This window comes from Salmo salar, chromosome ssa06 (genome assembly GCF_905237065.1).
Source record: "Salmo salar chromosome ssa06, Ssal_v3.1, whole genome shotgun sequence".
In the NCBI taxonomy this organism is placed as follows: Eukaryota; Metazoa; Chordata; class Actinopteri; order Salmoniformes; family Salmonidae; genus Salmo; species Salmo salar.
The window spans coordinates 52,793,711-52,820,010 of record NC_059447.1 but is presented as its reverse complement, the minus strand read 5'-3'; the positions used below and the strand labels follow the sequence as shown (position 1 = coordinate 52,820,010).

Below are 26,300 nucleotides of genomic sequence, written 5' to 3'. Positions count from 1 at the left end.
ATTCTAAGAGAAACTAAAATGTTCAATTATATTCATTGATATTCTTAAGATATAGGTGTTGACTGAATATAAGCAAGTGACGTCTGCTAAATAATCAAGTTGATGGCGCAGTCATATAGCCTCGGCAACTACATAAAGCTGAGTGACTCACTCATTCATAGCTTTGGATCAAAATAAATAAGTACCAACATTCTTTCTGATAGCCTTTAATAAAGAAACATTTTGGTTATCCTAACCTGGACACCATGTATCGTAGAAACTAAAATGAAAAATATTACCACCGTCTCTTGCACATGTCATTTTCCATGGATCCATAACAAATTACTATGCGAATAAATATCACTGAATGACAGAAATATTGGAACAAAGTAGGCTAATGAAGGTAAACAAATTGTTTCTTACTGGAAAATACTCTTTCAAAATTAATGGAAGAGGCAAGTGGAAGAGGGAAAAGACAGCATTCAGAAGTCAAGACAACACTGCAATTGGGACTGGTCTTGATAAATCAACAAGATTTGTCCAAAAAATTGGCATGGTGAGCTTTTGGTTTCTCTCCCTCTAAAAACAGAAATAAATAATTCTAAATAACAAACTGGCTTTATTTACAAATTGGTAAGAATGTCTCACCTCATGTTCAAGAATGGCCTCTTTCCCTTTATTCAGATTGCAATCGCTCACTTTCGGTTATTTGAAAACGAAATAATGTCGTTACTTTTTAAACAAAGCGATTATTATTATTATTATTAATTAATTTAGAATTATATAAAAGCCCCTTAGATATTCTCACAGATCAGATTTGCCCTAACAAAAAATGACCCTTAGATATTAATTTAGAATCCTCCAATCCTCTAAATGTAACTACTGGAGGAGAGCCATATAGATTGCAAAATAGTTGGGAAGAGATTTTTGATGGCACATGGTTTATGAATTGACATACAATTTTCCGTTCCTCCTGAACAATAGTGTAAGAATTACTATTCCTCTGTCCTGCACGCACACCCCCAAAATACACTTCTTTTTTTGTTTCTACTTGATCAGAACAAGCTGTAACTGGACTGTAGCATATTGCTTACTAAAAATAACATGAAAAGCGCACATATGTAAATCACAAACTCTAAAAGTAATTGGAAAGGTAGATACAAATTATTTGTGACATTGTGGTTACAATAAAGAATGTCAACAAGATGCTATGTTTTTATTTACAGTAAGAAGTACAAGGACAGGTGAAACAGATCAGGGCGTGACAGCCATCTTATTTCTATGGTGCTACCCGTTCCAGGGTTAGGACTGTAATTAGGGTTAGACTACAATTAGGGTGTGGAAATGTTAGGATTATTTTGTTCTTACTGTAGTACTGTAGCCTACTCCCTACCGGTCACGTTGTACAGCGCCATTACGGGCTATTAGCAGGACAATAGACTCTTGCTAAGAAGGAGGATAGGGAGAGAATTGTATGGTCAAATGTATTTCTTTGTTAGGTTATCAATTGGAACCTTTAACATGTGGAAGGGGGAAAAAGTATTATTATTAACCCTGTTTTTCACAAGCGTAGCCGGCTGTGAATTCTGCAAACAACGTTTCTAGGATGAGCTATTAGCAGGACAATATACACTGCTCAAAAAAATAAAGGGAACACTTAAACAACACAATGTAACTCCAAGTCAATCACACTTCTGTGAAATCAAACTGTCCACTTAGGAAGCAACACTGATTGACAATACATTTCACATGCTGTTGTGCAAATGGAATAGACAACAGGTGGAAATTATAGGCAATTAGCAAGACACCCCCAATAAAGGAGTGGTTCTGCAGGTGGTGACCGCAGACCACTTCTCAGTTCCTATGCTTCCTGGCTGATGTTTTGGTCACTTTTGAATGCTGGCGGTGCTTTCACTCTAGTGGTAGCATGAGACGGAGTCTACAAGCCACACAAGTGGCTCAGGTAGTGCAGCTCATCCAGGATGGCACATCAATGCGAGCTGTGGCAAGAAGGTTTGCTGTGTCTGTCAGCGTAGTGTCCAGAGCATGGAGGCGCTACCAGGAGACAGGCCAGTACATCAGGAGACGTGGAGGAGGCCATAAGAGGGCAACAACCCAGCAGCAGGACCGCTACCTCCGCCTTTGTGCAAGGAGGAGCAGGAGGAGCACTGCCAGAGCCCTGCAAAATGACCTCCAGCAGGCCACAAATGTGCATGTGTCTGCTCAAACGGTCAGAAACAGACTCCATGAGGGTGGTATGAGGGCCCGACGTCCACAGGTGGGGGTTGTGCTTACAGCCCAACACCGTGCAGGACGTTTGGCATTTACCAGAGAACACCAAGATTGGCAAATTCGCCACTGGCGCCCTGTGCTCTTCACAGATGAAAGCAGGTTCACACTGAGCACATGTGACAAACGTGACAGAGTCTGGAGACGCCGTGGAGAACGTTCTGCTGCCTGCAACATCCTCCAGCATGACCGGTTTGGCGGTGGGTCAGTCATGGTGTGGGGTGGCATTTCTTTGGGGGGCCGCACAGCCCTCCATGTGCTCGCCAGAGGTAGCCTGACTGCCATTAGGTACCGAGATGAGATCCTCAGACCCCTTGTGAGACCATATGCTGGTGCGGTTGGCCCTGGGTTCCTCCTAATGCAAGACAATGCTAGACCTCATGTGGCTGGAGTGTGTCAGCAGTTCCTGCAAGAGGAAGGCATTGATGCTATGGACTGGCCCGCCCGTTCCCCAGACCTGAATCCAATTGAGCACATCAGGGACATCATGTCTCGCTCCATCCACCAACGCCACGTTGCACCACAGACTGTCCAGGAGTTGGCGGATGCTTTAGTCCAGGTCTGGGAGGAGATCCCTCAGGAGACCATCCGCCACCTCATCTGGAGCACGCCCAGGCGTTGTAGGGAGGTCATACAGGCACGTGGAGGCCACACACACTACTGAGCCTCATTTTGACTTGTTTTAAGGACATTACATCAAAGTTGGATCAGCCTGTAGGGTGGTTTTCCACTTTAATTTTGAGTGTGACTCCAAATCCAGACCTCCATGGGTTGATAAATTGGATTTCCATAGATTATTTTTGTGTGATTTTGTTGTCAGCACATTCAACTATGTAAAGAAAAAAAGTATTTAATAAGATTATTTCTTTCATTCAGATCTAGGATGTGTTGTTTAAGTGTTCCCTTTATTTTTTTGAGCAGTATATATTGGTCATATTGGTCATGGCACCAGGGTGTCTTTTATTGCTCAATCTAATTCATGCTCAAACTCGCACACTTTTGATAGACTTAAAGGGGCAATATGTCCTTTGGTTGCCTCGGAGGCCTTGATTCCCAATGCGTTGTAATCTGTGTAATGGAGATGTCACAGTGGTAATTGAGTCATCAGGAGATGAACAAGCATTTCAATGTTCTGGGTTGGCTCTATTTCATTATCTCATCACTGTGGTAGGAACTGCTCTCAGATCAGCGTTTCACTGGTCTGTGTTTGTGGGGAAAACTGGGTTAACGTTATCTCATATCTGTAGGAACTGCACTCAGACCAGTTGTTGGTTGGGGGGGACTGGCAGCCTGGTAGCAGGTGTTTATTTTAAAGACACTAATAAAAGTGTATGTGTGGGGGAAGTGTGTGTGTATGGGTGTCTCTCTCTCTGTCTATCTCTCTTTCTCTCCCTCTCTATCTATCTCTCTGCTGAGCCCTGAGGACACACACACACTCTGTGTATTGTGCTGCATGCTGTTTAAGGACCATAGAAGAGAGGAGTCACAGATGGATCTAAAGTAGGAAAGAGAGAGACTGTGTGCCAAGTAGACCTCCCAAGCTGTGCCGGTCCTGCCAAACTCTTTAATGAGCGTGTACACATGCTCATGTATGGGCCACTGGTTGATGCTTATTTATAAAACCCTCTTAGGCCTCACTCCCCTCTATCTGAGACATCTACTACAGCCCTTATCCTCCACATACAACACCCGTTCTGCCAGTCACATTCTGTTAAAGGTCCCCAAAGCACACACATCCCTGGGTCGCTTGTCTTTTCAGTTCGCTGCAGCTAGCGACTGGAACGAGCTGAAACAAACACTCAAACTGGACAGTTTTATCTCAATCTCTTCATTCAAAGACTCAATCATGGACACTCTTACTGACAGTTGTGGCTGCTTCGCGTGATGTATTGTTGTCTCTATCTTCTTGCCCTTTGTGCTGTTGTCTGTGCCCAATAATGTTTATGTTTGTACCATGTTTTGTGCTGCTACCATGTTATTTTGCTACCATGTTGTTGTCATGTTGTGTTGCTACCATGCTGTGTTGTCATGTGTTGCTGCCTTGCCATATTGTTTTCTTAGGTCTCTCTTTATGTAGTGTTGTCTCTCTTGTCGTGATGTGTGTTTTGTCCTATATTTATGTTATTTATTTATTTAAAAAAAAAAATTTATCCCAGCCCCCATCCCCGTAGGTCTTTTGCGTTTTGGTAGGCCGTCATTGTAAATAAGAATGTGTTTTTAACTGACTTGCCTAGTTAATTAAAGGTTACATAAAATAAATAAACATAAGGTATACACACGTAGGCTGATCCTATCTCCTTGCTCCTTGATCAAAACCAGCTGCTAGCATAGCTTGTGTTAGCGCAGAGCTCCGCTCACAGACATCTATTTTAGGAGTTGGCTCTAATAAAGGCACTAAAGGAGTATTATCGTAGCTCTGTTATAGGACGGTAACATGGGAGACAGTATAGTGACAGGGTATACAGGACAGTGCCAGGGAGGACAGTAGAGTGAAGGACTAAACAAAAACCTCCTCGATGTCATTAATTAGAGGTGAGGACAGATTCTGTGCTCTGTAATTATACCTGGAAAAGCTTACCCAGTCATAACGTCAACACACTGTGGAGTGGAGTGTGGCAGGGCCTTAGTGGAGTATAACACACATACGTAAGCGAGCAGAGAACACACACACACACATGTTCAAGCATTGAGCACACACACATATGTTCTTTCAAGCGGTGAGCTCACAATCACACACAAACACACATAGTTTAAGAAATGAGCACACACACACACACACTGTCGGTAAATGTTACATTTTTACTGTTGTGTACAGTTCACACACGCACTCACCCTGCTGTTACCTACTTTCATTAAACATGGCTCATTTAGTACATTTTATGGGTACAACCATGTCTGTCTGTTGGAGTTTGATTAGAGGGGAACCCACATCACTTTGGATAATGTTTATCTACCTACCTCGTCTAACAACAGGATACAGAGCCAGAGGTGGATGAGAGAGATAGGAGACAGCTATTACAGTACTTAGTGTTATTCTAAAGTATACCTGGGGTATAAACCTCAGACATAAACCAGAGGTGGATGAGAGAGATAGGAGACAGCTGTTACAGTGCTTAGTGTTATTCTAAAGTATACCTGGGGTATAAACCTCAGACATACATCACTAAGAACCAAACGGAAGCAAGTAGGCTGATCTTGTCCAATATGAAACTCACATTTTCTGTGCAAAATGTTTTCCGTAGCAAAATGTTTCCCTACGGTGTGAACTAATGAATACACCCCTGGAGTTCATACCTGGGGGTTAAAAGATAAAAGGCTGACTTACAGCACTTGATAAACAATTCACACATCCTAAAATACGGAAACTATAGATATAATTGGAGCCATGTCATTAAAGGCTTAAGACATATGAGAACGGTGGCATCTCTAATCTTATCTAGTTAGGCCATTTCTCCTGTTGGACTGAATGGCAATCTTATGGGGATGTGGTCTGTATGTGTGTGCTGCTCTGAATGTGACTGTGATCATACTGTTGCTAGGTTTAGGCTAGGCTTATTCTCTATAGGCATACTTTATACCATGTCTAAACTCATAGAAATAGAATGACTCGAATAGACTGTACGTTCCGTGATGGGTGGACCGGCCGCCATATTGAGTATACCTGTTCCCAAAGGTAAAAGCAGGAAGTTCAACACTAAATTGTTTTATTTTATTATTTGGTCTGTACATATACTGTATACCTGTACTACCAGCCAGAAAGACACAAATGAGCTGGCCGCAATGACCCCATGAAGTCACAGACATGATTTGTCATTCATCAACCATTATGGTAACCTGCTATTGTAGTGTAGAGAGGCCTAGAAACTATGCACTTTTCACCTTGTCATGCCTCAACAAAAAAAATCCTCAGAAAACCAGGAAAGAATGGATGAGCCAAACTTGACTGAACCATGATTACGTAGACATGCTTTATCAAGTGTGGCCCTATCTGCAACTACAGTATCCAGGAAACCTTAGTGATTTGATCAGAAGAGCCTGGGTTCTGGCTGCGGGATTTGTCTGGGTTCTGGCTGCGGGATTCGAAACGGGATTCAAAACGTCACCACTGATTGACAAAGTTCTTTTGAATTTTTTTGTTTTTCGTTTGGATGCACCAGATGCCACCCAGGTGATAGATAGATGTAAGAGAGAGAGGCAGAGAGAAAGAGAGTGATGGAGAGAGAATGTGGACAGCCAGCATTCTATGACTGTCTGTGTTAACGTCACAAACGGAAGAAGATGATAGTGCAGATGCAGTTTACAGGTGTGGACTAACAGTGAAATTCTTTGTTACTTATGCTTAATAGACTAAAACATAATATTGGAAGAACCTTGGGGTAGTGAAACAAAGAACAGACTACAGAGAACAATTTGCTAATATTAGCTGGACTTGCTGCTTTGTCTGACTAGCTCTATTAATCCCTAGGTCCCAACAGCCCTATAGAGTTGAGTTGAACTTATTCATGTCTCATTCATGTGTCAGCTGTTAGCTCCCACTTATTCAAGTCCCATGTACAGTTTGCTCATGGCACAGCTGCTCTTGCTAAAGATAACTGACTACCTCGGTCCGAATAGGCCAATGGAGTTGAGTACAGTTAAATCAATCAAATTGATTCATAAAGCCCTTTTTACATCAGCAGTTGTCACAAAATGCTTAGACAGAAACCGAGCCTAAAACCCCCAAAAGGCAAGCAATTCAGATGTAAAAGCACAGTGGCTAGGAAACACTCCCTAGAAAGGCAGGAACCTAGGAAGAAACCTAGAGTGGAACCTGGCTCTGAGGGGTGGCCAGTCCTCTTCTGGCTGTGCCGGGGGGAGATTATAAGAGTACATGGTCATTAAGGCCAGATTGTTTGTTAAGATGATCAAACGTTCATAGATGACCAGCAGGGTAAAATAATAATCCCAGTGGTTATAGAGGGTGCAACAGGTCAGCACCTCAGGAGTAAATGTAAGTTGGCTTTTCATAGCTGAGTGGGGGGAGGCAGAACATAGAACAGCAGAAACTGGATCAACAGCAACTGGATCAGCAGCACGATCAGGTGGACTGGGGACGGGGACAGCCAGGAGTCGTCAGGCCAGATTGTCCTGACGCATGGTCCTGGGGCTCAGGTCCTCCGGGAGGTGAAAGAGAAAGAGATTGGAGACTTAGAGATCACACATGACACCATTTTTACAATGTTGCAAAGATGGAAAAAGGCTACTCTTGAGTTTGATATACTTGTCGAAAGAGAGATCAGGGTCCAGAGTAATGCCGAGGTCTTTCACAGTTTTATTTGAGACTAATGTACAACCAGAGATTCATTGTCAGATCCGACCTCAGATCTCTTTGTTTCTTGGGACCTAGAACTAGCATCTCTGAGTTAATTCATGCCTCATTCATGTCTCAGCTGTGTAAAGGCTTTTTCGGAGTCCAAAGTCGCGATCGTCTGGCGGCCCATTGTGACATAGCTACCCTGTCTCTGAAACCACCGTCTGCGGGGGACGCACAGGCTGCTGTGCACCTCCCCGAAATTCCCAACTAACACGGCTTCATGTACATGGATCAAATCAAATCTCAGTTTATTTGTTGCTTACACAGATATGCAAGTGCAGGGAAATGCCTATATTTAACCTCTCTTGGCTAGGTGGCACCAAATCGTCCCACCTACGTAACAGCCAGTGCAATCCCGTGGCACGTTATTCAAAAACCTTAGAAATGCAAAACCTTCAATTTTTCAAACGTATGACTATTTTACACCATTTTAAAGACAAGACTCTCGTTAATCTAACCACACTGTCCGATTTCAAAAAGGCTTTACAACGAAAGCAAAACATTAGATTATGTCAGCAGAGTACCCAGCCAGAAATAATCACACACCCATTTTTCAAGCTAGCATATAATGTCACATAAACCCAAACCACAGCTAAATGTAGCACTAACCTTTGATGATCTTCATCAGATGACAACCCTAGGACATTATGTTATACAATACATGCATGTTTTGTTCAATCAAGTTCATATTTATATCAAAAACCAGCTTTTTACATTAGCATGAGACTAGCATGTGACTAGCATTCCCACCGAACACTGCCGGTGAATTTACTAAATTACTCACGATAAACGTTCACAAAAAGCATAACAATTATTTTAAGAATTATAGATACAGAACTCCTCTATGCACTCGATATGTCCGATTTTAAAATAGCTTTTCGGTGAAAGCACATTTTGCAATATTCTCAGTAGATAGCCCGGCATCACAGGGCTAGCTATTTAGACACCCAGCAAGTTTAGCACTCATCAAAGTCAGATTTACTATAAGAAAAATGTTATTACCTTTGCTGTCTTCATCAGAATGCACTCCCAGGACTTCTACTTCAATAACAAATGTTGGTTTGGTCCAAAATAATCCATTGTTATATCCAAACAGCGGCGTTTTGTTCGTGCATTCAAGACACTACCCGAAAGGGTAAATAAGGGTTACGAGCATGGCGCGATTCGTGACAAAAAAATTCTAAATATTCCATTACCGTACTTCGAAGCATGTCAACCGCTGTTTAAAATCCATTTTTATGCAATTTTTCTCGTAAAAAAGCGATAATATTCCGACCGGGAATCTGCATTTAGGTAAACAGACGAAAAAAAATAAAGCATTCGGTCGACTCGGGCATGCGCCTAAGCCCACAGTACTCTGAGCGGCCACTTGCCAAACGCGATAAAGTGTTTCAGCCAGAGCCTGCCTCGATATCCTTCAGCTTTTTCCCGAGCTCTGAGAGCCTATGGGAGCCGTAGGAAGTGTCACGTTAGAGCAAAGATCCTAAATCTTCAATAAAAACAGTCTAGATGAAACACATCTTGTCAGACAGGCCACTTCCTGCATGGAATCTTCTCAGGTTTTGGCCTGCCATATGAGTTCTGTTATACTCACAGACACCATTCAAACAGTTTTAGAAACTTTAGGGTGTTTTCTATCCAAAGCCAATAATTATATGCATATTGTAGTTACTGGGCAGGAGTAGTAACCAGATTAAATCGGGTACGTTTTTTTATCCGGCTGTGTCAATACTGCCCCCTAGCCCTAACAGGTTAAGTAGCTCCAACAGTGCAGTAGAATGTACTATAGGTATACTAAACTCAGCAAAAAAAAAGAAACGCCCTCTCATTGTCAACTGCGTTTATTTTCAGCAAACTTAACATGTATAAATATTTGTATGAACATAACAAGATTCAACAACTGAGACATAACTGAACAAGTTCCACAGACATGTGACTAACATAAATGTCATAATGTATCTCTGAACAAAGGGGGGGTCAAAATTAAAAGTAACAGTCAGTATCTGGTGTGACCACCACCTGCATTAAGTACTGCAGTGCATCTCATCCTTATGGACTGCACCAGATTTGCCAGTTCTTGCTGTGAGATGTTACCCGACTCTTCCACCAAGGCACCTGCAAGTTCCCAGACATTTCTGGGGGGAATGAACCTAGCCCTCACCCTCCGATCCAACAGGTCCCAGACGTGCTCAATGGGATTGAGATCCGGGCTCTTCGCTGGCCATGGCAGAACACTAACATTCCTGTCTTGCAGGAAATCACACACAGAACGAGCAGTATGACTGGTGGCATTGTCATGCTGGAGGGTCATGTCAGGAGGGAGGAGGATGTCTTCCCTGTAACGCACTTCCTGCAATGACAAGCTCAGTCCGATGATGCTGTGACACACCGCCCCAGACCATGACGGACCATCCACCTCCAAATTGATCCCGCTCCAGAGTACAGGCCTCAGTGTAACGCTCATTCCTTCGACGATAAATGCGAATCCGACCATCTCACCCCGATGAAACAAAACCGTGACTCGTCAGTGAAGAGCACTTTTTGCCAGTCCTGTATGGTCCAGCGACGCTGGGTTTGTGCCCATAGGCGACGTTGTTGCCAGTGATGTCTGGTGAGGACCTGCCTCACAACAGGCCTACAACCCCTCAGTCCAGCTTCTCTCAGCCTATTGCAGACAGTCTGAGCACTGATGGAGGGATTGTGCGTTCCTGGTGTAAATCGGGCAGTTGTTGTTGCCATCCCGTACCAGTCCTGCAGGTGTGATGTTCGGACGTACCGATCCTGTGCAGGTGTTGTTACACGTGGTCTGCCACTGCGAGGATGTTCAGCTGTCCGTCCTGTCTCCCTGTAGCGCTGTCTTAGATGTCAGTACGGACATTGCCCTGGCCACATCTGCAGTCCTCATGCCTCCTTGCAGCATGCCTACGGCACGTTCACACAGATGAGCAGGGACCTTGGGCATCTTTTTTTTCGTGTTTTTCAAAGTCAGTAGAAAGGCCTCTTTAGTGTCCTAAGTTTTCATAACTGTGACTTTAATTGCCTACTGTCTGTAAGCTGTTAGTGTCTTAACGACCGTTCCACAGGTGCATGTTCATTAATTGTTTATTGTTCATTGAACAAGCATGGGAACCAGTTTTTAAACCCTTTACAATGAAGATCTGTGAAGTTATTTGGATTTTTACAAATTATCTTTGAAAGACAGGGTCCTGACAAAGGGACGTTTCTTTTTTTGCTGAGTTTATATTTACAAAAGTATGTGGGCACCCCTTCAAATTACTGGTTTCGGGCTGACAGGTGTATAAAATCAAGCACACCGCCATGCAATCTCTTTAGACCAACATTGGCAGTAGAATGTCCTTACTGAGGAGCTTAGTGACTTTCAACGTGGAACCTTTCCATCAAGTCAATTAGTCAAATAACTGTTCATCGGGAGCTTCATGAAATGGGTTTCCAACCCCAAGCAGCCACACACAAGCCTAAGATCACAATGCGCAATGCCAAGCGCCGGCTGGAGTGGTGTAAAGCTCGCCGCCATTGGAATTTGGAGCAGTGAAAATGCGTTCTCTGGAGTGATAAATCACTCTTCACCATCTGGCAGTCCGACAGACTAATCTGGGTTTGGCGGATGCCAGGAGAACCCTACCTGCCCGAATGCGTAGTGCCAACTCTAAAGTTTAGTGGAGGAGGAATAGTGGTCTGGGGCTATTTTTCATGGTTCACGCAAGGCCCCTTAGTTCCAGTGAAGGGAAATCTTAACTCTACAGCATACAATGATATTCTAGACAATTCTGTGCTTCCAACTTTTTGGCAAAAGGCCTTTCCCAGTTTGGGAAGCCAGGCCTAATCGCCCATCGCCCAACATCAGTGCCCGACCTCACTAATGCTCTTGTGGCTGAATGGAAGCAAGTCCCCGCAACAATGTTCCAACATTTAGTGGAAAGCCTTCCCAGAAGAATGGAGGCTGTTATAGCAGCAAAGTGGGGACCAACTCAATATTAATGCCCATGATTTTGGAATGAGATGTTCGACGAGCAGGTGTCCACATACTTTTGGTCATGTAGTGTATATTTGGTTGAGCTATGTCAAGAATACTATCAAGGCACAAGGCGAGACCCAGATGCAGACAGAGGATGCAGATGGTTGGAGTCTTACAATGTTTAATAATCCAAAGGGGTAGGCAAGAGAATGGTTGTGGACAGGCAAAAAGGTCAAAACCAAATCAGTCCAGGAGTTACAGTGGCAGACAGGCTCGTGGTCAAGGCAGGCAGAATGGTCAGGCAGGTGGGTACAGAGTCCAGAAACAGGCAAGGGTCCAAAACGGGAGGACTAGAAAAAGGAGCAAAAAGGAGTACGGAAAAAAACACTGGTTGACTTGACTAAACATACAAGACAAACTGGCACAGAGAGACAGGAAACACAGGGATAAATACACTGGGGAAAATAAGCGACACCTGGAAGGGTTGGAGACAATCACAGGAAGAGGTGAAACAGATCAGGGTGTGACTAATACAGGCTATACATACACACTGAATAAAAAACAGTATATAAACAGAATTCTTGACAAGATCAGGGTAAAGACAATGGTACTTTCCTACGGAGCAGCAAGAGTAACTGACCCTCCCTGCCTTCAGGCTATGTGCAAACTCTACACCTCAACTGGAGTACTCCGTTCTGCCACCTCTCATCTCTTGGCCCTACGGGAGAGCAGTTCCCGGTCAGCCCAGTCAAAGCTCTTCTTTGTCCCTGCCCATCTTCCGAAACCATCTGGAAACCCTACCTCTTCAAAGTGTATCTTAAATAAACCCACAGCAACCCAGACCCCCCCCCCCCCACCTTTTCCTCCTCGGCCCCTGTAAAAATCTAAATGAAATAAAAAATAAAAACTTTTATAACTAAATCTCGCACTTTACTTTTTGTTCCCCCTTTGCTGATAGCTAATTTAATGAGGAAAAATGTACTTACTATGATATGTGGTTGTCGCACCTGGAAAAGAGCATCTGCTAAATTACTAAAATCTTAATGTAGAATATGAGGATGTCCAGCATTGAATTACTCTTTATACATGGGGCATTAGTCTCAAGGTGCATGCCTGAGTACTGGGAAGGTAGCTGAGTCCTTTGACACCGAGTCTTGTAAATGTCCTGGAGGGCAGGCAGTGTTCCTCCGGTGATGTGTTGGGCTGACCGCACCACCCCTGGAGAACCATGTGGCGAACCAGCCCTACAGAATGCTCATCTTTAGAAGTTTGTGAGAATTATAATGTCTAATTTCTTCAGCCTCCTGAGGTTAAAGAGGTGTTGTTGTGCCTTCTTCAAAAATCAAAACAAATGTATTTGTCACATAGACAGTTTACAGCACGTATAAAAGGTACAGCGAAATGCTTATGTGCTTGCTCCCTCAACAATGCAGTACATTAATCAATAATAAAAATGAAAAGAGTTAATTATGTCAAAAATAACAAGTAATAGAAGAGGTAGTATCCATAGTAATAATGGACTGTATTTATAGAGTGGGTAGTGGAATCAATATTATATAATAGAACAGCAGCGTTGTGTGTGTGTGTGTGTGTGTGTGTGTGTGTGTGTTTATGGGTGTTTGTTTGTAAGGGTTGAATGTATGGGTAGTCAGTGCAAATTCTTTCTAAGGTACATATAGTTTCTCCGGTGCAAAGAGTCTTCAAGGTGCAGTTCTGTACAGGGAGACAGCTTGGTTTAGCTTTTCAGCCTTGTGGTAAAAGCTGTCTCGGAGCCTGTTGGTCCGAGATCCTATACTCCGATACCGCTTGCCAGATGGTAACAGAGTGAACAGTCCGTGGCTCAGGTGACTGGAGCCCTTGACTACCTTTCGGGCCTTTTCATGACCTCAGTGATGTGCACGCCAAGGAACTTGAAGCTTTTGACCCTCTCCACTGCGGCCCCGTCGATGTGGATGGGGGCATGCTCTCTCTTCTGTCTCCTGTAGTCCATGATCAGCTCCTTTTTTTTTGACGGTTGAAGAAATTGCTTGAAATAGCGCTCTGGGAATTCCAAAAGTATGAAAGCCAACGGTCCAATATTGTAGAACACGGCTGACTTGCCTAGTTAAATAAAGGTTAAATAAATAAAAAATAATAATAAGTGCATAAACCCTGTTGGCCGAAAGGCTCATTATTACATATTTATTAACCTTATTTGATTGGCTGATATTGAGTACTGTATGTCACATATGTCACAATGGAACGCAGGATACCACTGCTCAGAGGCTGTGAACTTTGTAGCAAGCTTTATTCTCGTCTCATTCATGTCTCAGCTGTCGGCTCGCTCTAAAGATAATGACTTGTTTGGGTTAGAAGAAGCCACCAACATCAGACTGAACAAGGCTCACATTGTCTTTGCCTTAATTTCCTTCACATTTATGTCAGCTAATGAAAGCCTTGTTTTACCACCATCAGGAGCTCTCACTCAATAAGAAACGTTTGATATGAAGTGACTTACAGAATGGCTAAATTGGGCTTGTGTGATGAGCTCATATATAAGCCTGATACGAGGGAGAGAGTGAGTTCAGGGCAAGGCGCACTTTGATGTCATGGCATTTTAGGCACATCCTTGTTGACCCACCTAGCGAAAGAGTCATGAGAGTGTTGACTCAGTTGCAGTAGCGTCCTTCCTCTCTGTCTCCCACACTAATCCAATAAATTGACAACATAAACACACACAAGCACACACACACACCAGCCCAATAAAGAGAATGAAACACAAACAGTTAACCCCGCCAAGCCACTGTTTGGTTAGGTCGTTTGGTTTGGAGAGGGGTCAAAGTTCATGGGGAGTGAGGACACTGAGACACTAGTTGTGTCTGAAATGGCACCCTAATCCCTATAAGTAGTCCACTATAATATATGGAATTTGTGTCTGTGTGTGTGAGATGTTTGTACTATTGTGTGTATTCTGTTTGGGAGGTCTACTGGACTCTAAAATCGTGTCATTTTCAAGCGCTTTATTATGTCCTCCTCCTGTCAACGGGTCAGCTATTTTGGTGTATGTTTCTTAAAGGTATACTTCAGGATTTTCTCCAGAGTCAGATGAACTCATGGATACCTTTTTTATGTCTCTGGGTGCGGTTTGAAGGAAGTTGCTAACTAGCGCTTGTGGAATTGCTAACTAGAGTTACCCATAGACTTCCAGTCATTGTGCTATCTGCTATCATACGAGCAGAAACCCATAGACTTCCATTATTGCGCTTACACTAAATAGCATTGGCACGCAAAACTACCTGTAACTTCTTTCATGCTGGACAAGGAGAAATACAAATGGCATCCACGAGTCCATCTGACTCTGGGGAAGTAGATAAAAGGCCTCATTACCAAAAACCCGAAGTATCCCTTTAATGGCAGCAACTGTGTTTCAGAAGTGTAGTGAAGCGAATGCCGTCATTGTAAATAAGAATTTGTTCTTGACTTGCCTTGTTAAATAAAGGTTCAATGACTAAAACAGCTGGGATCATGGAGCGGGAGAAATGATTGTAGTGGAGTGGGAGTAGCTATGGTCTATGCTCTGTGTATCTGTGTGCACATGTGGATCTGTGAGCGTGTGTGTGTGTGTGTGTGTGTGTGTGTGTGTGTGTGTGTTTGTGCTTATGTGTGTTTTTTTCTCGTGCTCACAGCCAAAGGGATGTGTGGTATGCAATATAGCATTTGGAGAGAAAAAATACTATGCAATTGAATCCAGGGCAGGGGGCACAGCTGTGTGTGTATATTGGAGGTAAGGTAAGCTCTCCTCTTGCTCCATCCTGGAATGTACCCTACTTCTACCACCGGTTATGAGTCCAAGGTCAGACCATAGTACAATAGGTCAGTCTTTCACCTCAGTTGATTTCCAGGTGTGGATCAAAGGCCTTACAGAGCACCACCCAGGCAACAAAATTGTAGCCTTTTGAACACGTTTTAGGCGGGGGCCTTCCTTGCCTATATGGTAGGGGATATAGGTCCCTAAAAGTCGAGTGCTTTCACCAGTCTCCATGTTTAGCCTTTTGATCACAGCCAAAACACATTCCATCACCTAAAAGGGTCAAGACAGCCCAGTAGATGAATTCATCATTGGACCCCGGTACTGCTCAAATTACCCAGTCCAGAAACCTGTGTAGGTGCTGATGTATGTATACACACACAACGAGAAGGAGTGTGTAATGAGTGTATCATGCCCTCACACACATACTAATGCAGACGTTCACACACACACACACACACACACACACACACACACACACACACACACTAATGCAGACATGAACACTGACACATACACGCACGCACACACACGCACAAACACTCACACATACTGATGCAGACATACACAGAGACACACATACACTCACACACAAACACAGACACACACACACATTCTCACAGTGTGAGTGCTATGATAGATGGAGGGGAGTACTCAGCTGGGGGGAGAATAAACATGAGGTTCATGCCAAAGCTTGGCTAGGGTCATATAGGTCCGTATTTCCCCAAAACCACACACACATATACACTCGGACACAAACAAATACACACCCTACCCCGATTCACTCAGCACTCAATCCCCCAATCCTTATTCATAACTACCCCCACCTCTAAACTTAAGGCTCCTCTCTCCATCTTGTTTCTCCGTCTTTCATACCACCTATGCTCTGCCCATCCACCCCAAACACACACATGCTGCCCCAATCAACTCCTGTCAGCTGGATACTGTTAAAACGTGCTTTAAATAAATGCCCCGGTGAGACTTTCTGACACTCTGAAAACATAAGAATTGCTACGATGAGGGAGAGATGGAAGAGAGAGATGGAAGGAAGAAGGGAGGGTGACAAGAAAAAATATGGGAAAAAAAGAAGAGTACAATTTCAACACCTTAGGCTCCTGCTCTGTTCACCTAGCCTATGTCGTTCCTCTGGAATGCTATTAGCTGTGAGTTATTGTGTGTGTGTGTGTGTGTGTGTGTGTGTGTGTGTGTGTGTGTGTGTGTGTGTGTGTGTGTCTGTCTCTTTGTCCGCCATGCTCAGCTGCCAATCTCTCTCTCCCTCCCTTTTCCTTTCATTCTCCTATTCCTCCTCTCTTACACACTTCTCTCTCTTTCCTTCCTTACGCATTCTCTCTCTCGTAGAATGAATGTCCTTCTCCATATTGCAGCTGTTCAGAGATAGTTCTCTGTGATCTGGAGTAATATGATCAGTTTTGCTTTTTAGACCACAATGAATAACACAGATCCTTATCACTGCTATGGCTTCTACCAATAAGTCATCTTGAGCTAGTGAGCTTAAGGTGATGGAGAAGCAACTTTTCGAATAACATGGTCTTTGTCAGGGTGTTGCTATAGGGAGTTATGGCCCTTTGTAGCACAGTTGGTAGTTCATGGTGCTTGCAACTCCAGGATAGTGGGTTTGATTCCCAGGACCACCTCAAAGTAAAATGCATGCATGCCTATAAGTCGCTTTGGATAAAAAGGTCTGCTAAAAATTGAAAAGTTACTAAGTCATAGTGCGTTACTATACCATAGTACTCCTCTGGCTCAGAGAATGGCTTTGTATCAGGGTTGTTGTGTTCTGCACCAGTCAGCATATGCCCCCGTTATGCACACACCCACTGCTGTACTCCTGAGTCCAGTAAAAACAAACCATAGCTGTGCCAGTATCAACACAGTCTATTGTTATACACTCTAGGGTCGCCTCCAGTAACCATTCTGATCCCTCTCTCCCCCTCTATTTTCCTTTCTCTCTCTCTGTCTCTCTTTCTCTCTCTCAAATCAAATCAAACGTTATTTGTCACATGCGCCGAATACAACAAGTGTAGACCTTACCGTGAAATGCTTACTTCCAAGCCCTTAACCAACAGTGCAGTTCAAGAAGAGTTAAGAAAATATGTACCTAATAAACTAAAGTAAAAATAAAAAGTAACACAATAACATAACAATAACGAGACTATATACAGGGGGTACCGGAACCGAGTCAGGTAATTTGTACATGTAGGTAGGGGTGAAGTGACTATGCATAGATAATAAACAGCGAGTAGCAGCAGTGTACAAAACAAATGGAGGGGGGGGTCAATGTAAATAGGCCAGTGGCCATTTGATTAATTGTTCAGCAGTCTTATGGCTTGGGGGTAGAAGCTGTTAAGGAGCCTTTTGGTCCTAGACTTGGCGCTCCGGTACTGCTTGCCTTGCGGTAGCAGAGAACTTGGGTGACAGGAGTCCTGACAATTTTATGGGCTTTCCTCTGACACCGCCTATTATATAGGTCCTGGATGGCAGGAAGCTTGGCCCCAGTGATGTACTGGGGCGTACGCACTACCCTCTGTAGCACCTTATGGTCAGATGCCGAGCAGTTGCCATACCAGGCGGTGATGCAACCAGTCTGGATGCTCTCGATGGTGCAGCTGTATAACTTTTTGAGGATCTGGGGACTTGTGCCAAATCTTTTCAGTCTCCTGAGGGGGAAAAGGTTTTGTCATGCCCGACTGTCTTGGTGTGTTTAGACCATGATAGTTTGTTGGTGATGTGGACACCAAGGAACTTGAAACTCTCGACCCGAACCACTAAAGCCCTGTCGATGTTAATGGGGACCTGTTCGGCCCGCCTTTTCCTGTTGTCCACGATCAGCTCCTTTGTCTTGCTCACATTGAGGGAGAGGTTGTTGTCCTGGAACCACACTGCCAGGTCTCTGACCTCCTCCCTATAGGCTGTTTCATCGTTGTCGGTGATCAGGCCTACCACTGTTGTGTCGTCAGCAAACTTAATGATGGTGTTGGAGTCGTGTTTGGCCACGCAGCCATGGGTGAACAGGGAGTACAGGAGGGGACTAAGTACACACCCCTGAGGGACCACAGTGTTGAGGATCAGCGGGGCAGACGTGTTGTTGCCTACCCTTACCACCTGGGGCCGGCCGTCAGGAAGTCCAGGATCCAGTTGCAGAGGGAGGTGTTTAGTCCCAGAGTCCTTAGCTTAGTGATGAGCTTCGTGGGCACTATGATGTTGAACACTGATCTCTCTCTCTTTCGCATTCTCCTGTCTAATATTCCCACTCCCTGTGGTGTTCCAGAATGGGCTCCCGCTGCACCGATAGAGTAGGGAATTAGAAGGTAGGATCGCTGTTTTGGGAAGTTGGAGTGTCATTTCAGAACTGGCAGCCTCGTTGGAGAGATTTATGCGCTGTGTTTCTCACTGTGTAACACACACACGTACAGACAGACACAGACGCACACAAACACTTAAACACTTTTGCACTTTTGCACACACACAAACACATTTTCTCTCTCGTGCTGGATCTATATTACTTGGCAATATGTTAAGTGTTGCTGGCTGCATCCAACAGTCCAAGTCAAGTAGTTTTACTGTTGACCATTATTTCCCATACAACCGACAGTCGTTTAAAAATGTGGTCCTTGCTGATTCCTAGTAGTCATGTCAAGAATGCTAGGAGTGGTGGTAGGAGTCAGGCGCAGAGAGCAGAGGTAAGAAAAAATAAGATTTATTTTCTCTGGTACGACATGGTCGACGCCAACACAACAGGTGTGTGAACTAAATGACCAACCCATACACAACGGGCACACAGTCCGTAAAGAAAATAATCCAGGCAGATCGCCAGCACATCCAAAAAGCACACTGATGTAAAATAATCCCGCACAAACCTGGGCGGGCTAAACAGGCTTAAATAACAACAAATCAAGAAACACAAATAAGGAACAGGTGCAAACAATAAGACATTACAAACAGAAAAGGAAAAAGGGATCAGCGGCGGCTAGTAGGCCGGCGACGCCGAGCGCCGCCCGAGCAGGCAGGGGAGCCACCTTCGGTGGGATTCGTGACAAGTCAGCATTGTCAGCACACTAAGAATTCACAGTCATGTGTGTAGTTGTCTTATGAATTGTAACGCATGATCTTTTTGTGTGAACAGGAACATAAGAATATGAGTGAGTTTGTGAAGTTGGGAGTATTGAAAGTGTGTGCGTGTGTGTCTGTGTGTGCGTGCATAGGTACATACGTAAGAACGTGCAAGTGTGTGTTTGTGTTTGTGTGTGTGTGTGTGTACATGCTCGTCTGTGTGTGTTCACGAAGTGACAGCAGGGCCATCATCACCCAGCGTCTCCCAGCTGTGACCTGAGGCCACATGTGCTGCCAATTAGGACCAATCAGAGCCCTGTAATGAGGGTGGGGGGAGGGGCCGACCCATGATTAGTGTGTCAAACTGATGAGAGAGTACAGGGGAGGGAGGGGGAGGCCAGGAATCATATTTCTCTCCCTCTCACTATTTTCCCCGTTCTGCTGATTTGCTTTGTTTGATTTGTGTATGGTGATAGCAACGCTCATCAAAATTATTCAGGTTTTAAAAACAATCCTAATAAATGTATAGTTGGACAATGGATGAAGGAAGATACTGCACATTTTCCCAAAAAATTATCCATCAGCTATTGACTGAATTATAGGACATTTTACTGGCACGGACAAATAATGGAGTTCAGGGATTTTGGTGGGAATTCAGGTCTTAAATGTATGTCAAATTTCACTTATTTGTTTTGTTAAAATAATGAAAATATGATGTGCCTTTTTTGCATAAATGCACTGGGTGTATGTGCATATATGAATAAATGAACATAAAGGGGTGGAACCGGGCAGCAACCACCACAAACCCGCCCTGTCCCACGCCTACCTACACTCACCTGCGCTATCTAGACTGCCTCGTTAATTACTCCTGTTGTCATGTTCTGTTTCATAATTGTGTGTCAATAGCAGAATACCCTCAGATAAAAGATCAACACACTTGGCTCTAGATTACACCTATCTATACATACTTTATATTGTTTGCGAGATCAGACATAATATCAAAATAATCTGAGTGTTCATTTTCAGAAGTAGCTTTCATTTCAGTGCACCTCATTTGTAAACAAAAACATTTACACCCTTCCTCAATAAAGTTATCTTTCTTCTCTGTTGTGACGCAAGTGTCGAGACGATGCGTTAATTCCCAGACGAAGCTTTAGCTTTCTTATAGATGCTACGGAAAGACAATGTATTCCATTGAGCCCATTTCAGCCATTCCCGGGGTGTGTTTGACAGGTCATTACAAACATTTCTGTGTTCGGAACGTTAACAGGGGAAAAAAATCGACAGGCAGAAGAAGCAAGAGTATGAAAGAGTCGCAGGAGTAAAATTAAAGCAGTCAATCCAGCAAGATTTAAATGACAAGTTTATTTTGCACCTCTCAAACACAGGAAATACTCTAGATGGCTGAAAAAGACAGATCCTCCGGTGGGTGGGGAAAGCGCGTTGCTAATGGTAGGGTTGGTCTTGCCCCCCACCACTCCATATGGTGGTTGGGGCTGGAGTAAGATTCAGCTGAGCTCTTTTTTCTAAATGTTTTCTTTGTTTTCTGCAGTCTATGGAGTTTTGCGACTGAGTGTTCAACTTTGCTGTTGCACATTTCACCTACAAAATATACCCCATCATTATATCATTACGTTCTCACTGCAAGATTGTCTTTTCTTGGACATTCATCTCAATTTGTGGCTAGCCCTATACACACCACAACCATTGAATTGAATGGACTGAATGGGAGCCTGAACGTTTAACAGGAATAGATCATGCTGTAAAAGTCTTCAGAAAAGTAAAACTGAGGTAATGGTTGAAGCTTTGTTTGTGGTGAACAATACTCTACAATGTACAGAGTTCTGTTGTAAGGATCTTCAAAAGGGTGAAACTGAGATCACTGTTGAAAATTTTGTTGTATGTGGTGAACATGCGCCATAGCCTAAAAGATAGTTAATTAATAGTCCTAGTTTATAGTGTATACTGTATGTTTGAGGTTATATATGAGTACTGTATGTTTGCGGTTATATATGAGTGTGTACTGTATATTGAAGGTTATATATGAGTACTTTATATTTGAGGTTATATAAGATTGGGTACTGCATGCTTGAGGTTATATATGAGTACTGTATGTTTGAGGTTATATATGAGTGCGTACAGTACTGTATATTTGAGGTTATATATGATTGGGTACTGCATGCTTGAGGTTATATATGAGCGTGCATTGTATGTACAGTGAGGGAAAAATGTCCCTTTTACTTATTTGCCTCATTAAAATGCAAATCCTTTTATAACATTTTTGACATGCGTTTTTCTGGATTTTTGTTGTTGTTATTCTGTCTCTCACTGTTCAAATAAACCTAACATTAAAATTATAGACTGATAATTTCTTTGTCAGTGGGCAAACGTACAAAATCAGCAGGGGATCAAATACTTTTTTCCCTCACTGTATGTATTTATTCGTTGTGTTCTTATTTTTCTAATATTACATTTTTTTTCTCTCTGCATTGTTGGGAAGGCCCCGTAAGTAAGCATTTCACTGTTAGTCTACACCTGTTGTTTACGAAGCTTGTGACAAAGAAAATGTTATTTTATTTGTTTGGGGTTATACAGTGCCTTCAGAAAATATTCACACCCCTTGACTTTTCCCATATGTTGTTGTGTTACATCCTGAATTTAACATGGATTAAATTGAGATGTTGTATCACTGCCCTACACACAATACCCCATAGTGTCAGTGGATTGGTGTTTTTAGAAATGTTTACAAATGAATAAAAAATGAAAAGCTGAATCTTTATTCAATAAGTATTCAACTCCTTTGTTATGGCAAGCCTAAATAAGTTTAGGAGTAATCATTTGCTTAACAAGTCACATAATAAGTTTCATGGACAATAATAGTGTTCAACATGATTTTGGAATGACTACTTCATCTCTATACCCCACACATACAAAAATATGTAAGGTCCCTCAGTTGAGCAGTGAATTTCAAACACAGATTCAACCACAAAGAACAGGGTGGTTTTCCAATGCCTTGCAAAGAAGGGCACTTATTGGTAGATGTGTAAAAAAAACAGACATTGAATATCCCTTTGAGAATGGTTATTAATTACACTTTGGATGGTGTATCAATATACCCAGTCACTACAAAGATACAGGCATAACATTCTCTATATTTTCAAGTGGCTGCATCATGTTATGGGTATGCTTATAATTGTTAAAGGTGCACTATGCAGAAATCGTTCCACCATTTCCTGGTTGCTAAAATTATAATAGTTCTCCTAATTTCAGTTTATGTGACAAAACAAGCAAGTCTAGTGTAGAGACTCATTGTACCATCTAAACCGGTGAGAAATATATTTTCCATAACCAAAAATATTGTATTTCAAACTTAAGAACAGTAAGCATAGAAATAGCACAAAAAGAACGGATCTACCACTTCTTAGACTTGCTTTCAATGAGAATGAAAGATATATAACTCACATTTCTATGTGAATTTGGTCTCGGTCGCACAAAAAGTTACATATGGTAGCTTTAAGGACTGGGAAGATTTTTATTATACAAAATAAAGGGAATGGAGCTGAGCACAGGCAACATCCTAGAGGAAAACCTGGTTCAGTCTGCTTTCCACCAGACACTGGGAGATGAATTCACCTTTCAGCAAAACAATAACCTATAACACAAGGCCAAATATACAATGGAGTTTCTTACCGAGACGACGTTGAATGTTCCTGAGTTGCCTAGTTAAAGTTTTGGACTTAAATCGGCTTCAAAATCTATGGCAAGACTTGAAAATGGCTGTCTAGCAATGATCAACAACCAGAGCTTGAAGAATTTTGAAAAGAATAATGTGCAAATATTGTACAATCTAGCTCTTAGAGATTTACTCAGAAAGACGTACAGCTGTAATCGCTGCCAAAGGTGATTCTAACATGACTCAGCGGTGTGAATACTTATGTAAATGAGATAATATTTCTGTATTTTATTTTCAATTAATTTGCAGAGAAATTAAGGCCTCTATGGGCTATGTGAGGTCTGGGCCAGGTCTTTTATTGTATCTTTCTTGGAGCGCAGCCCAATAATGTCTCAGGAAATGTGATCAGTTTGTTTATACACCAAGGGCTTTCAAACAAATATTCCCTTTTTCTCCCCGAATCACATTTTGAATTTGTCTTTTGTTGTATGAGTTTTCATTATTAGTGCCTGTGCTACTGCAGAGTTTAGTTGTTTTTGTGCGGGCCAATGGAAATTGGAGGGCAGGCAGACAGACAGACACGCGGACGGTTTTGTAGGCAATAAATCATCCGTGATAGGGACAGACACGGTGACCAGAGATTGCAGTCAGGTCGGACTCGTAAAACCACATGTGAGGGGAAGGAATGTATTACCCCGTTGCATTGTGGGTCCTGTGTGTATGTCTGGGTCGAGAGTGCGGTTTTCCCTGACTCACAGGATGTTGTGACGTGGTATGAAGGGGGAGGTTAGAGGGGAGAGAAGCGTAACTTTCTGGAATAGCCCTCTGCGGGGTCAGAAGAAGTGGGTGAATCACGGGTTGTGACTCTGTTTGTCCTTCCGCCCTCCTTCCGAGCCCCCCCCCCCTCCCTGTGTCTCTCTCTCTCCCTTTTATCTTTCTCTTTCTCTGTACATGAGCAGAGCATGACATACACTGAGTGTACAAAACATTAAGAACTGCTCTTTCCATGACATAGACAGACCAGGTGAATCCAGGTGAAATCTATGATCCCTTATTGATGTCACTTGTTAAATGAACTTCAATCAGTGTAGATGAAGGGGAGGAGACAAGTTAAAGAAGGATTTTTAAGCCTTGAGACAATTGAGACATGGATTGTGTATGTGTGCCATTCAGAGGGTGAATGGGCAAGACACCAGGCGCACCGGTTTGAGTGTGTTAACTGCAGCGCTGCTGGGTTTTTCATGCTAAACAGTTTCCTGTGTGTATCAAGAATGGTCCACCACCCAAAGGACATCCAGCCAACTTGACACAACTGTGGAAAGCATTGGAGTCAACATGGGCCAGCATCCCTGTGGAACGCTTTCAACACCTTGTAGAGTTCATACCCTGATGAATTGAGGCTATTCTGAGGGCAAAAGTGGGTGCAACTAAATATTAGGAAGGTGTTCCTAATGTTTTGTACACTCAATGTATGTTGGGCTATTTGGTTTGAGGTATTTGATATTCGGTTTGAGGTTAAAACTTCACTCTCTCTCACTATCCATCTCACTGTCAGGGAGTAGAGAATCATATATTTTTCTAATCAATTTGGGTTGAAATTCAAACTTTCCCTCCATCCCTCCCTCCCTCTCTCCAGTCCCAAAGAAGTTGCTGTTGCAAGAGCCCAACCCCAGAGTGGCAGTGTACCCCCCGTCACCCAGTGCCAATGACCCAAACGTGGTTGGATACAGCGCCCCCCCTGATGGGACCTCGGTCATAACCTCAGAGTCTTTGCTCTCAGGTGAGCTGCTACATACCCATATTTACATTTACATTTACATCATTTAGCAGACGCTCTTATCCAGAGCGACTTACAAATTGTTGCATTCACCTTAAGATATCCAGTGGAACAACCACTTTACAATAGTACATCTATATCTTTTTTTTTGGGGGGGGGGGGGGGTTAGAAGGATTACAATATCCTATCCCAGGTATTCCTTAAAGAGGTGGGGTTTCAGGTGTCTACGGAAGGTGGTGATTGATTCCGCTGTCCTGGCGTCGTGAGGGAGCTTGTTCCACCATTGGGGTGCCAGAGCAGCGAACAGTTTTGACTGGGCTGAGCGGGAACTGTGCTTCTGCAGAGGTAGGGGGGCCAGCAGGCCAGAGGTGGATGAACGCAGTGCCCTTGTTTGGGTGTAGGGCCTGATCAGAGCCTGAAGGTACGGAGGTGCCATTCCCCTCACAGCTTCGTAGGCAAGCACCATGGTCTTGTAGCAGATGCGAGCTTCAACTGGAAGCCAGTGGAGTGTGCTGAGGAGCGGGGTGACGTGAGAGAACTGGATTAGGACCTGCGCCGCTTCCTGTGTAAGGCAGGGTCGTACTCTGCGAATGTTGTATAGCATGAATCTACATGATCGGGTCACTGCCTTGATGTTAGCGGAGAACGACAGGGTGTTGTCCAGGGTCACGCCGAGGCTCTTAGCACTCTGGGAGGAGGACACAATGGAGTTGTCCACCGTGATGGCGAGATCATGGAAAGGGCAGTCCTTCCCCGGGAGGAAGAGCAGCTCCGTCTTGCCGAGGTTCAGCTTGAGGTGGTGATCCGTAATCCACACTGATATGTCTACCAGACATGCAGAGATGCGATTCGCCACCTGGTTATCAGAAGGGGGAAAGGAGAAGATTAGTTGTGTGTCGTCTGCGTAGCAATGATAGGAGAGACCATGTGAGGATATGACAGAGCCAAGTGACTTGGTGTATAGCGAGAATAGGAGAGGGCCTAGAACTGAGCCCTGGGGGACACCAGTGGTGAGAGCACGTGGTGCGGAGACGGATTCTCGCCACGCCACCTGGTAGGAGCGACCTGTCAGATAGGAGGCAATCCAAGAGTGAGCCGCGCCGGAGATACCCAACTCGGAGAGGGTGGAGAGGAGGAGCTGATGGTTCACAGTATCAAAGGCAGCAGATAGGTCTAGAAGGATGAGAGCAGAGGAGAGAGAGTTAGCTTTAGCAGTGCTCAGAGCCTCCGTGACACAGAGAAGAGCAGTCTCAGTTGAATGACCAGCCTTGAAACCTGACTGATTTGGATCAAGAAGGTCATTCTGAGAGAGATAGCAGGAGAGCTGGCCAAGGATGGCACGTTCAAGAGTTTTGGAGAGAAAAGAAAGAAGGGATACTGGTCTGTAGTTGTTGA

At 43.6% G+C, this 26,300-nt stretch overlaps 1 protein-coding gene across 1 annotated transcript in view; it reads left to right on the top strand.

Annotated features, from left to right (window-relative positions):
• LOC106607552 (protein eva-1 homolog A) overlaps window positions 1–26,300 on the top strand; it is an 82,085-nt gene that overhangs the window by 19,797 nt on the left and 35,988 nt on the right. The window contains exon 2 of the mRNA XM_014204590.2: window positions 24,765–24,908. The gene's annotated coding sequence lies outside the window, so the exon portion shown is untranslated. The remainder of the gene's footprint in view (window positions 1–24,764; window positions 24,909–26,300) is intronic.